The sequence below is a fragment of the Garra rufa genome, chromosome 1 (assembly GCF_049309525.1).
Source record: "Garra rufa chromosome 1, GarRuf1.0, whole genome shotgun sequence".
Lineage (NCBI taxonomy): Eukaryota > Metazoa > Chordata > Actinopteri > Cypriniformes > Cyprinidae > Garra > Garra rufa.
Window position 1 is genome coordinate 107,954,642 of NC_133361.1, and position 12,270 is coordinate 107,966,911.

General features: G+C 43.3%; 11 non-coding genes across 11 annotated transcripts; 8 read left to right on the forward strand and 3 right to left on the reverse strand.

Annotated features, from left to right (window-relative positions):
* Positions 1–141: 141 nt before the first annotated feature.
* Positions 142–213, forward strand: trnaw-cca (transfer RNA tryptophan (anticodon CCA)). The gene has a single exon. It is a non-coding gene; the product is annotated as a tRNA-Trp (tRNA).
* Positions 214–2,013: 1,800 nt separating this feature from the next.
* trnaw-cca (transfer RNA tryptophan (anticodon CCA)) lies at positions 2,014–2,085 on the forward strand. Its single transcript has one exon. It is a non-coding gene; the product is annotated as a tRNA-Trp (tRNA).
* A 1,155-nt stretch (positions 2,086–3,240) lies between these two features.
* trnaw-cca (transfer RNA tryptophan (anticodon CCA)) lies at positions 3,241–3,312 on the forward strand. Its single transcript has one exon. It is a non-coding gene; the product is annotated as a tRNA-Trp (tRNA).
* Positions 3,313–4,720: 1,408 nt separating this feature from the next.
* Positions 4,721–4,792, forward strand: trnaw-cca (transfer RNA tryptophan (anticodon CCA)). The gene has a single exon. It is a non-coding gene; the product is annotated as a tRNA-Trp (tRNA).
* A 1,155-nt stretch (positions 4,793–5,947) lies between these two features.
* Positions 5,948–6,019, forward strand: trnaw-cca (transfer RNA tryptophan (anticodon CCA)). The gene has a single exon. It is a non-coding gene; the product is annotated as a tRNA-Trp (tRNA).
* A 517-nt stretch (positions 6,020–6,536) lies between these two features.
* On the reverse strand, positions 6,537–6,623 carry trnay-gua (transfer RNA tyrosine (anticodon GUA)). Its single transcript is given in 2 exon segments — positions 6,537–6,572; positions 6,587–6,623. It is a non-coding gene; the product is annotated as a tRNA-Tyr (tRNA).
* A 305-nt stretch (positions 6,624–6,928) lies between these two features.
* Positions 6,929–7,015, reverse strand: trnay-gua (transfer RNA tyrosine (anticodon GUA)). The gene is given in 2 exon segments: positions 6,929–6,964; positions 6,979–7,015. It is a non-coding gene; the product is annotated as a tRNA-Tyr (tRNA).
* A 1,196-nt stretch (positions 7,016–8,211) lies between these two features.
* On the forward strand, positions 8,212–8,283 carry trnaw-cca (transfer RNA tryptophan (anticodon CCA)). The gene has a single exon. It is a non-coding gene; the product is annotated as a tRNA-Trp (tRNA).
* A 1,155-nt stretch (positions 8,284–9,438) lies between these two features.
* trnaw-cca (transfer RNA tryptophan (anticodon CCA)) lies at positions 9,439–9,510 on the forward strand. Its single transcript has one exon. It is a non-coding gene; the product is annotated as a tRNA-Trp (tRNA).
* A 517-nt stretch (positions 9,511–10,027) lies between these two features.
* On the reverse strand, positions 10,028–10,114 carry trnay-gua (transfer RNA tyrosine (anticodon GUA)). The gene is given in 2 exon segments: positions 10,028–10,063; positions 10,078–10,114. It is a non-coding gene; the product is annotated as a tRNA-Tyr (tRNA).
* Positions 10,115–10,665: 551 nt separating this feature from the next.
* Positions 10,666–10,737, forward strand: trnaw-cca (transfer RNA tryptophan (anticodon CCA)). Its single transcript has one exon. It is a non-coding gene; the product is annotated as a tRNA-Trp (tRNA).
* The last annotated feature ends 1,533 nt before the right edge of the window (positions 10,738–12,270 follow it).

Genomic DNA, 12,270 nt, shown 5'->3' on the forward strand with positions numbered 1-12,270 from the left:
ATCACCTTGAGGTCAGACGATCTGTTTTTGATCTCCTGAGTATAAAGTCCAACATCAAGAGTGTTCCTTGAGCACCGTATATTTACTGATTTGCATTCTGTGTCAAGGGGGTTAAGCAAAATACATCACCTCTGGGTTCAGGACCTCGTGGCGCAACGGTAGCGCGTCTGACTCCAGATCAGAAGGTTGCGTGTTCAAATCACGTCGGGGTCACGTGCTTTCTTGTTGACTTCTAATGTGAAAAGAAGTCCTGTCGTTGTGTGCTGCAGTGGTTTCCAATCCCACCGCTCTGTATGTCTCCCTTATTAAACACACCTGATTAAGATCATTGGCTAGTTAGGAGAGAGCTCCATGAGCTCATCTGGGTGTGTCAGAAAAAGGAGACAGACAAAAATGCAGGGCCGCGTCTTCCAGAGTCATCGTAAGCCTAAGTTGATTGCAACTCTATTGGTTTCAATGCGTCTACGTTGTATTAAGGATTGCAACGCTTTTGGGAAACACAGCCCAGAGCAGGGGGTCCCCAGGATCAGGATTGAAAATCACCAGTGTACTGTGATAGATTTGTATCTTGACCTGTTATTTATATTAAGCCTGAGATCTCATGTAATAACCATTCCTGTCATTGTGTACTGTGACAGATCTGCCTCTTGACGTGTTACTTTTGCATATCTTGCCCTGCAATCTCTGAAGAAATCGTGGAAACATCTACGTGCCGAATTCAAAAGCCAGCTCCTTCGAGCCGGAATCGAACCAACGACCTAAGGATAGCTAATGTATCATCTACAGTCCTCCGCTCTACCAGCTGAGCTATTGAAGGCAGGATGACAAAAGGTGGCTTAAGCAGGAAACACCAGATAGGTTTGTGGTGTCTTGGGGTACAACGGTAGCTTGGCTGAATCCAGATCAGACGGTTGCATGTTCCAATCACATCAGTTGATCTCTTCTTGACATCCATAGTATAAAGTCTACAGCCCTTTACCGTGACTGATTTGCAAATTGAATCAAAGCAATTAAGCAAGGAACGCCGACTTGTTTTCTCTTGACGTGTTACTTTTGCATATCTTGCCCTGCAATCTCTGAAGAAATCGTGGAAACATCTACGTGCCGAATTCAAAAGCCAGCTCCTTCGAGCCGGAATCGAAGCAGCGACCTAAGGATAGCCAATGTATCATCATTTTTATTTTTATTTTTTAATTGAAAAAATTTCATAATACAATTATCAAGCATGTGTTTCACAGTGGAAATTTAAAAAAATAAATGATTAAACACACATTAAAAATACTTAACATTGTCAGCAATAAAGTAATAAAAAATCCTTTAGAATCAAAACTAATCAGATATATGAATGAAATTACAAACAATAAAGAACATCAACAATACAGAACAATATTTCTTTCCATACAGATAGTTATTCCAATGTGTCATCTACAGTCCTCCGCTCTACCAGCTGAGCTATCGAAGGCAGGATGACAAAAGGTGGCTTAAGCAGGAAACACCAGATAGGTTTGTGGTGTCTTGGGGTACAACGGTAGCTTGGCTGAATCCAGATCAGACGGTTGCATGTTCCAATCACATCAGCTGATCTCTTCTTGACATCCATAGTATAAAGTCTACAGCCCTTTACCGTGACTGATTTGCAAATTGAATCAAAGCAATTAAGCAAGGAACGCCGACTTGTTTTCTCGACAGAGTGCGCCTGACCCGGGATCGGGAGGTTGCGTGTTCCAATTATGTTGAGGTCAAGCGAACTGTTCTTGACTTTGTGAGTGTAAAGACTAGCGGATTTGCATAGTTTATCAAAGTGCTTTAGCATGAAACACTAAATAATTTTTCCGCTATCTTGTAGTGCAACGGTAGAGTGTCTGGCTCCAAATCACCTTGAGGTCAGACGATCTGTTTTTGATCTCCTGAGTATAAAGTCCAACATCAAGAGTGTTCCTTGAGCACCGTATATTTACTGATTTGCATTCTGTGTCAAGGGGGTTAAGCAAAATACATCACCTCTGGGTTCAGGACCTCGTGGCGCAACGGTAGCGCGTCTGACTCCAGATCAGAAGGTAGCGTGTTAAAATCACGTCGGGGTCACGTGATTTCTTGTTGACTTCTAATGTGAAAAGAAGTCCTGTCGTTGTGTGCTGCAGTGGTTTCCAATCCCACCGCTCTGTATGTCTCCCTTATTAACCACACCTGATTAAGATCATTGGCTAGTTAGGATAGAGCTCCATGAGCTCATCTGGGTGTGTCAGAAAAAGGAGACAGACAAAAATGCAGGGCCGCGTCTTCCAGAGTCATCGTAAGCCTAAGTTGATTGCAACTCTATTGGTTTCAATGCGTCTACGTTGTATTAAGGATTGCAACGCTTTTGGGAAACACAGCCCAGAGCAGGGGGTCCCCAGGATCAGGATTGAAAATCACCAGTGTACTGTGATAGATTTGTATCTTGACCTGTTATTTTTATTAAGCCTGAGATCTCATGTAATAACCATTCCTGTCATTGTGTACTGTGACAGATCTGCCTCTTGACGTGTTACTTTTGCATATCTTGCCCTGCAATCTCTGAAGAAATCGTGGAAACATCTACGTGCCGAATTCAAAAGCCAGCTCTTTCGAGCCGGAATCGAACCAGCGACCTAAGGATAGCCAATGTATCATCTACAGTCCTCCGCTCTACCAGCTGAGCTATCGAAGGCAGGATGACAAAAGGTGGCTTAAGCAGGAAACACCAGATAGGTTTGTGGTGTCTTGGGGTACAACGGTAGCTTGGCTGAATCCAGATCAGACGGTTGCATGTTCCAATCACATCAGCTGATCTCTTCTTGACATCCATAGTATAAAGTCTACAGCCCTTTACCGTGACTGATTTGCAAATTGAATCAAAGCAATTAAGCAAGGAACGCCGACTTGTTTTCTCGACAGAGTGCGCCTGACCCGGGATCGGGAGGTTGCGTGTTCCAATTATGTTGAGGTCAAGCGAACTGTTCTTGACTTTGTGAGTGTAAAGACTAGCGGATTTGCATAGTTTATCAAAGTGCTTTAGCATGAAACACTAAATAATTTTTCCGCTATCTTGTAGTGCAACGGTAGAGTGTCTGGCTCCAAATCACCTTGAGGTCAGACGATCTGTTTTTGATCTCCTGAGTATAAAGTCCAACATCAAGAGTGTTCCTTGAGCACCGTATATTTACTGATTTGCATTCTGTGTCAAGGGGGTTAAGCAAAATACATCACCTCTGGGTTCAGGACCTCGTGGCGCAACGGTAGCGCGTCTGACTCCAGATCAGAAGGTTGCGTGTTCAAATCACGTCGGGGTCACGTGCTTTCTTGTTGACTTCTAATGTGAAAAGAAGTCCTGTCGTTGTGTGCTGCAGTGGTTTCCAATCCCACCGCTCTGTATGTCTCCCTTATTAAACACACCTGATTAAGATCATTGGCTAGTTAGGAGAGAGCTCCATGAGCTCATCTGGGTGTGTCAGAAAAAGGAGACAGACAAAAATGCAGGGCCGCGTCTTCCAGAGTCATCGTAAGCCTAAGTTGATTGCAACTCTATTGGTTTCAATGCGTCTACGTTGTATTAAGGATTGCAACGCTTTTGGGAAACACAGCCCAGAGCAGGGGGTCCCCAGGATCAGGATTGAAAATCACCAGTGTACTGTGATAGATTTGTATCTTGACCTGTTATTTATATTAAGCCTGAGATCTCATGTAATAACCATTCCTGTCATTGTGTACTGTGACAGATCTGCCTCTTGACGTGTTACTTTTGCATATCTTGCCCTGCAATCTCTGAAGAAATCGTGGAAACATCTACGTGCCGAATTCAAAAGCCAGCTCCTTCGAGCCGGAATCGAAGCAGCGACCTAAGGATAGCCAATGTATCATCATTTTTATTTTATTTTTTTAATTGAAAAAATTTCATAATACAATTATCAAGCATGTGTTTCACAGTGGAAATTTAAAAAAATAAATGATTAAACACACATTAAAAATACTTAACATTGTCAGCAATAAAGTAATAAAAAATCCTTTAGAATCAAAACTAATCAGATATATGAATGAAATTACAAACAATAAAGAACATCAACAATACAGAACAATATTTCTTTCCATACAGATAGTTATTCCAATGTATCATCTACAGTCCTCCGCTCTACCAGCTGAGCTATCGAAGGCAGGATGACAAAAGGTGGCTTAAGCAGGAAACACCAGATAGGTTTGTGGTGTCTTGGGGTACAACGGTAGCTTGGCTGAATCCAGATCAGACGGTTGCATGTTCCAATCACATCAGCTGATCTCTTCTTGACATCCATAGTATAAAGTCTACAGCCCTTTACCGTGACTGATTTGCAAATTGAATCAAAGCAATTAAGCAAGGAAAGCCGACTTGTTTTCTCGACAGAGTGCGCCTGACCCGGGATCGGGAGGTTGCGTGTTCCAATTATGTTGAGGTCAAGCGAACTGTTCTTGACTTTGTGAGTGTAAAGACTAGCGGATTTGCATAGTTTATCAAAGTGCTTTAGCATGAAACACTAAATAATTTTTCCGCTATCTTGTAGTGCAACGGTAGAGTGTCTGGCTCCAAATCACCTTGAGGTCAGACGATCTGTTTTTGATCTCCTGAGTATAAAGTCCAACATCAAGAGTGTTCCTTGAGCACCGTATATTTACTGATTTGCATTCTGTGTCAAGGGGGTTAAGCAAAATACATCACCTCTGGGTTCAGGACCTCGTGGCGCAACGGTAGCGCGTCTGACTCCAGATCAGAAGGTAGCGTGTTAAAATCACGTCGGGGTCACGTGATTTCTTGTTGACTTCTAATGTGAAAAGAAGTCCTGTCGTTGTGTGCTGCAGTGGTTTCCAATCCCACCGCTCTGTATGTCTCCCTTATTAACCACACCTGATTAAGATCATTGGCTAGTTAGGATAGAGCTCCATGAGCTCATCTGGGTGTGTCAGAAAAAGGAGACAGACAAAAATGCAGGGCCGCGTCTTCCAGAGTCATCGTAAGCCTAAGTTGATTGCAACTCTATTGGTTTCAATGCGTCTACGTTGTATTAAGGATTGCAACGCTTTTGGGAAACACAGCCCAGAGCAGGGGGTCCCCAGGATCAGGATTGAAAATCACCAGTGTACTGTGATAGATTTGTATCTTGACCTGTTATTTTTATTAAGCCTGAGATCTCATGTAATAACCATTCCTGTCATTGTGTACTGTGACAGATCTGCCTCTTGACGTGTTACTTTTGCATATCTTGCCCTGCAATCTCTGAAGAAATCGTGGAAACATCTACGTGCCGAATTCAAAAGCCAGCTCTTTCGAGCCGGAATCGAACCAGCGACCTAAGGATAGCCAATGTATCATCTACAGTCCTCCGCTCTACCAGCTGAGCTATCGAAGGCAGGATGACAAAAGGTGGCTTAAGCAGGAAACACCAGATAGGTTTGTGGTGTCTTGGGGTACAACGGTAGCTTGGCTGAATCCAGATCAGACGGTTGCATGTTCCAATCACATCAGCTGATCTCTTCTTGACATCCATAGTATAAAGTCTACAGCCCTTTACCGTGACTGATTTGCAAATTGAATCAAAGCAATTAAGCAAGGAACGCCGACTTGTTTTCTCGACAGAGTGCGCCTGACCCGGGATCGGGAGGTTGCGTGTTCCAATTATGTTGAGGTCAAGCGAACTGTTCTTGACTTTGTGAGTGTAAAGACTAGCGGATTTGCATAGTTTATCAAAGTGCTTTAGCATGAAACACTAAATAATTTTTCCGCTATCTTGTAGTGCAACGGTAGAGTGTCTGGCTCCAAATCACCTTGAGGTCAGACGATCTGTTTTTGATCTCCTGAGTATAAAGTCCAACATCAAGAGTGTTCCTTGAGCACCGTATATTTACTGATTTGCATTCTGTGTCAAGGGGGTTAAGCAAAATACATCACCTCTGGGTTCAGGACCTCGTGGCGCAACGGTAGCGCGTCTGACTCCAGATCAGAAGGTTGCGTGTTCAAATCACGTCGGGGTCACGTGCTTTCTTGTTGACTTCTAATGTGAAAAGAAGTCCTGTCGTTGTGTGCTGCAGTGGTTTCCAATCCCACCGCTCTGTATGTCTCCCTTATTAAACACACCTGATTAAGATCATTGGCTAGTTAGGAGAGAGCTCCATGAGCTCATCTGGGTGTGTCAGAAAAAGGAGACAGACAAAAATGCAGGGCCGCGTCTTCCAGAGTCATCGTAAGCCTAAGTTGATTGCAACTCTATTGGTTTCAATGCGTCTACGTTGTATTAAGGATTGCAACGCTTTTGGGAAACACAGCCCAGAGCAGGGGGTCCCCAGGATCAGGATTGAAAATCACCAGTGTACTGTGATAGATTTGTATCTTGACCTGTTATTTATATTAAGCCTGAGATCTCATGTAATAACCATTCCTGTCATTGTGTACTGTGACAGATCTGCCTCTTGACGTGTTACTTTTGCATATCTTGCCCTGCAATCTCTGAAGAAATCGTGGAAACATCTACGTGCCGAATTCAAAAGCCAGCTCCTTCGAGCCGGAATCGAACCAACGACCTAAGGATAGCTAATGTATCATCTACAGTCCTCCGCTCTACCAGCTGAGCTATCGAAGGCAGGATGACAAAAGGTGGCTTAAGCAGGAAACACCAGATAGGTTTGTGGTGTCTTGGGGTACAACGGTAGCTTGGCTGAATCCAGATCAGACGGTTGCATGTTCCAATCACATCAGTTGATCTCTTCTTGACATCCATAGTATAAAGTCTACAGCCCTTTACCGTGACTGATTTGCAAATTGAATCAAAGCAATTAAGCAAGGAACGCCGACTTGTTTTCTCTTGACGTGTTACTTTTGCATATCTTGCCCTGCAATCTCTGAAGAAATCGTGGAAACATCTACGTGCCGAATTCAAAAGCCAGCTCCTTCGAGCCGGAATCGAACCAACGACCTAAGGATAGCTAATGTATCATCTACAGTCCTCCGCTCTACCAGCTGAGCTATCGAAGGCAGGATGACAAAAGGTGGCTTAAGCAGGAAACACCAGATAGGTTTGTGGTGTCTTGGGGTACAACGGTAGCTTGGCTGAATCCAGATCAGACGGTTGCATGTTCCAATCACATCAGTTGATCTCTTCTTGACATCCATAGTATAAAGTCTACAGCCCTTTACCGTGACTGATTTGCAAATTGAATCAAAGCAATTAAGCAAGGAACGCCGACTTGTTTTCTCTTGACGTGTTACTTTTGCATATCTTGCCCTGCAATCTCTGAAGAAATCGTGGAAACATCTACGTGCCGAATTCAAAAGCCAGCTCCTTCGAGCCGGAATCGAAGCAGCGACCTAAGGATAGCCAATGTATCATCATTTTTATTTTTATTTTTTAATTGAAAAAATTTCATAATACAATTATCAAGCATGTGTTTCACAGTGGAAATTTAAAAAAATAAATGATTAAACACACATTAAAAATACTTAACATTGTCAGCAATAAAGTAATAAAAAATCCTTTAGAATCAAAACTAATCAGATATATGAATGAAATTACAAACAATAAAGAACATCAACAATACAGAACAATATTTCTTTCCATACAGATAGTTATTCCAATGTGTCATCTACAGTCCTCCGCTCTACCAGCTGAGCTATCGAAGGCAGGATGACAAAAGGTGGCTTAAGCAGGAAACACCAGATAGGTTTGTGGTGTCTTGGGGTACAACGGTAGCTTGGCTGAATCCAGATCAGACGGTTGCATGTTCCAATCACATCAGCTGATCTCTTCTTGACATCCATAGTATAAAGTCTACAGCCCTTTACCGTGACTGATTTGCAAATTGAATCAAAGCAATTAAGCAAGGAACGCCGACTTGTTTTCTCGACAGAGTGCGCCTGACCCGGGATCGGGAGGTTGCGTGTTCCAATTATGTTGAGGTCAAGCGAACTGTTCTTGACTTTGTGAGTGTAAAGACTAGCGGATTTGCATAGTTTATCAAAGTGCTTTAGCATGAAACACTAAATAATTTTTCCGCTATCTTGTAGTGCAACGGTAGAGTGTCTGGCTCCAAATCACCTTGAGGTCAGACGATCTGTTTTTGATCTCCTGAGTATAAAGTCCAACATCAAGAGTGTTCCTTGAGCACCGTATATTTACTGATTTGCATTCTGTGTCAAGGGGGTTAAGCAAAATACATCACCTCTGGTTTCAGGACCTCGTGGCGCAACGGTAGCGCGTCTGACTCCAGATCAGAAGGTTGCGTGTTCAAATCACGTCGGGGTCACGTGATTTCTTGTTGACTTCTAATGTGAAAAGAAGTCCTGTCGTTGTGTGCTGCAGTGGTTTCCAATCCCACCGCTCTGTATGTCTCCCTTATTAAACACACCTGATTAAGATCATTGGCTAGTTAGGAGAGAGCTCCATGAGCTCATCTGGGTGTGTCAGAAAAAGGAGACAGACAAAAATGCAGGGCCGCGTCTTCCAGAGTCATCGTAAGCCTAAGTTGATTGCAACTCTATTGGTTTCAATGCGTCTACGTTGTATTAAGGATTGCAACGCTTTTGGGAAACACAGCCCAGAGCAGGGGGTCCCCAGGATCAGGATTGAAAATCACCAGTGTACTGTGATAGATTTGTATCTTGACCTGTTATTTTTATTAAGCCTGAGATCTCATGTAATAACCATTCCTGTCATTGTGTACTGTGACAGATCTGCCTCTTGACGTGTTACTTTTGCATATCTTGCCCTGCAATCTCTGAAGAAATCGTGGAAACATCTACGTGCCGAATTCAAAAGCCAGCTCTTTCGAGCCGGAATCGAACCAGCGACCTAAGGATAGCCAATGTATCATCTACAGTCCTCCGCTCTACCAGCTGAGCTATCGAAGGCAGGATGACAAAAGGTGGCTTAAGCAGGAAACACCAGATAGGTTTGTGGTGTCTTGGGGTACAACGGTAGCTTGGCTGAATCCAGATCAGACGGTTGCATGTTCCAATCACATCAGCTGATCTCTTCTTGACATCCATAGTATAAAGTCTACAGCCCTTTACCGTGACTGATTTGCAAATTGAATCAAAGCAATTAAGCAAGGAACGCCGACTTGTTTTCTCGACAGAGTGCGCCTGACCCGGGATCGGGAGGTTGCGTGTTCCAATTATGTTGAGGTCAAGCGAACTGTTCTTGACTTTGTGAGTGTAAAGACTAGCGGATTTGCATAGTTTATCAAAGTGCTTTAGCATGAAACACTAAATAATTTTTCCGCTATCTTGTAGTGCAACGGTAGAGTGTCTGGCTCCAAATCACCTTGAGGTCAGACGATCTGTTTTTGATCTCCTGAGTATAAAGTCCAACATCAAGAGTGTTCCTTGAGCACCGTATATTTACTGATTTGCATTCTGTGTCAAGGGGGTTAAGCAAAATACATCACCTCTGGTTTCAGGACCTCGTGGCGCAACGGTAGCGCGTCTGACTCCAGATCAGAAGGTTGCGTGTTCAAATCACGTCGGGGTCACGTGATTTCTTGTTGACTTCTAATGTGAAAAGAAGTCCTGTCGTTGTGTGCTGCAGTGGTTTCCAATCCCACCGCTCTGTATGTCTCCCTTATTAAACACACCTGATTAAGATCATTGGCTAGTTAGGAGAGAGCTCCATGAGCTCATCTGGGTGTGTCAGAAAAAGGAGACAGACAAAAATGCAGGGCCGCGTCTTCCAGAGTCATCGTAAGCCTAAGTTGATTGCAACTCTATTGGTTTCAATGCGTCTACGTTGTATTAAGGATTGCAACGCTTTTGGGAAACACAGCCCAGAGCAGGGGGTCCCCAGGATCAGGATTGAAAATCACCAGTGTACTGTGATAGATTTGTATCTTGACCTGTTATTTATATTAAGCCTGAGATCTCATGTAATAACCATTCCTGTCATTGTGTACTGTGACAGATCTGCCTCTTGACGTGTTACTTTTGCATATCTTGCCCTGCAATCTCTGAAGAAATCGTGGAAACATCTACGTGCCGAATTCAAAAGCCAGCTCCTTCGAGCCGGAATCGAACCAGCGACCTAAGGATAGCCAATGTATCATCTACAGTCCTCCGCTCTACCAGCTGAGCTATCGAAGGCAGGATGACAAAAGGTGGCTTAAGTAGGAAACACCAGATAGGTTTGTGGTGTCTTGGGGTACAACGGTAGCTTGGCTGAATCCAGATCAGACGGTTGCATGTTCCAATCACATCAGCTGATCTCTTCTTGACATCCATAGTATAAAGTCTACAGCCCTTTACCGTGACTGATTTGCAAATTGAATCAAAGCAATTAAGCAAGGAACGCCGACTTGTTTTCTCGACAGAGTGCGCCTGACCCGGGATCGGGAGGTTGCGTGTTCCAATTATGTTGAGGTCAAGCGAACTGTTCTTGACTTTGTGAGTGTAAAGACTAGCGGATTTGCATAGTTTATCAAAGTGCTTTAGCATGAAACACTAAATAATTTTTCCGCTATCTTGTAGTGCAACGGTAGAGTGTCTGGCTCCAAATCACCTTGAGGTCAGACGATCTGTTTTTGATCTCCTGAGTATAAAGTCCAACATCAAGAGTGTTCCTTGAGCACCGTATATTTACTGATTTGCATTCTGTGTCAAGGGGGTTAAGCAAAATACATCACCTCTGGGTTCAGGACCTCGTGGCGCAACGGTAGCGCGTCTGACTCCAGATCAGAAGGTTGCGTGTTCAAATCACGTCGGGGTCACGTGCTTTCTTGTTGACTTCTAATGTGAAAAGAAGTCCTGTCGTTGTGTGCTGCAGTGGTTTCCAATCCCACCGCTCTGTATGTCTCCCTTATTAAACACACCTGATTAAGATCATTGGCTAGTTAGGAGAGAGCTCCATGAGCTCATCTGGGTGTGTCAGAAAAAGGAGACAGACAAAAATGCAGGGCCGCGTCTTCCAGAGTCATCGTAAGCCTAAGTTGATTGCAACTCTATTGGTTTCAATGCGTCTACGTTGTATTAAGGATTGCAACGCTTTTGGGAAACACAGCCCAGAGCAGGGGGTCCCCAGGATCAGGATTGAAAATCACCAGTGTACTGTGATAGATTTGTATCTTGACCTGTTATTTATATTAAGCCTGAGATCTCATGTAATAACCATTCCTGTCATTGTGTACTGTGACAGATCTGCCTCTTGACGTGTTACTTTTGCATATCTTGCCCTGCAATCTCTGAAGAAATCGTGGAAACATCTACGTGCCGAATTCAAAAGCCAGCTCCTTCGAGCCGGAATCGAACCAACGACCTAAGGATAGCTAATGTATCATCTACAGTCCTCCGCTCTACCAGCTGAGCTATTGAAGGCAGGATGACAAAAGGTGGCTTAAGCAGGAAACACCAGATAGGTTTGTGGTGTCTTGGGGTACAACGGTAGCTTGGCTGAATCCAGATCAGACGGTTGCATGTTCCAATCACATCAGTTGATCTCTTCTTGACATCCATAGTATAAAGTCTACAGCCCTTTACCGTGACTGATTTGCAAATTGAATCAAAGCAATTAAGCAAGGAACGCCGACTTGTTTTCTCTTGACGTGTTACTTTTGCATATCTTGCCCTGCAATCTCTGAAGAAATCGTGGAAACATCTACGTGCCGAATTCAAAAGCCAGCTCCTTCGAGCCGGAATCGAAGCAGCGACCTAAGGATAGCCAATGTATCATCATTTTTATTTTTATTTTTTAATTGAAAAAATTTCATAATACAATTATCAAGCATGTGTTTCACAGTGGAAATTTAAAAAAATAAATGATTAAACACACATTAAAAATACTTAACATTGTCAGCAATAAAGTAATAAAAAATCCTTTAGAATCAAAACTAATCAGATATATGAATGAAATTACAAACAATAAAGAACATCAACAATACAGAACAATATTTCTTTCCATACAGATAGTTATTCCAATGTGTCATCTACAGTCCTCCGCTCTACCAGCTGAGCTATCGAAGGCAGGATGACAAAAGGTGGCTTAAGCAGGAAACACCAGATAGGTTTGTGGTGTCTTGGGGTACAACGGTAGCTTGGCTGAATCCAGATCAGACGGTTGCATGTTCCAATCACATCAGCTGATCTCTTCTTGACATCCATAGTATAAAGTCTACAGCCCTTTACCGTGACTGATTTGCAAATTGAATCAAAGCAATTAAGCAAGGAACGCCGACTTGTTTTCTCGACAGAGTGCGCCTGACCCGGGATCGGGAGGTTGCGTGTTCCAATTATGTTGAGGTCAAGCG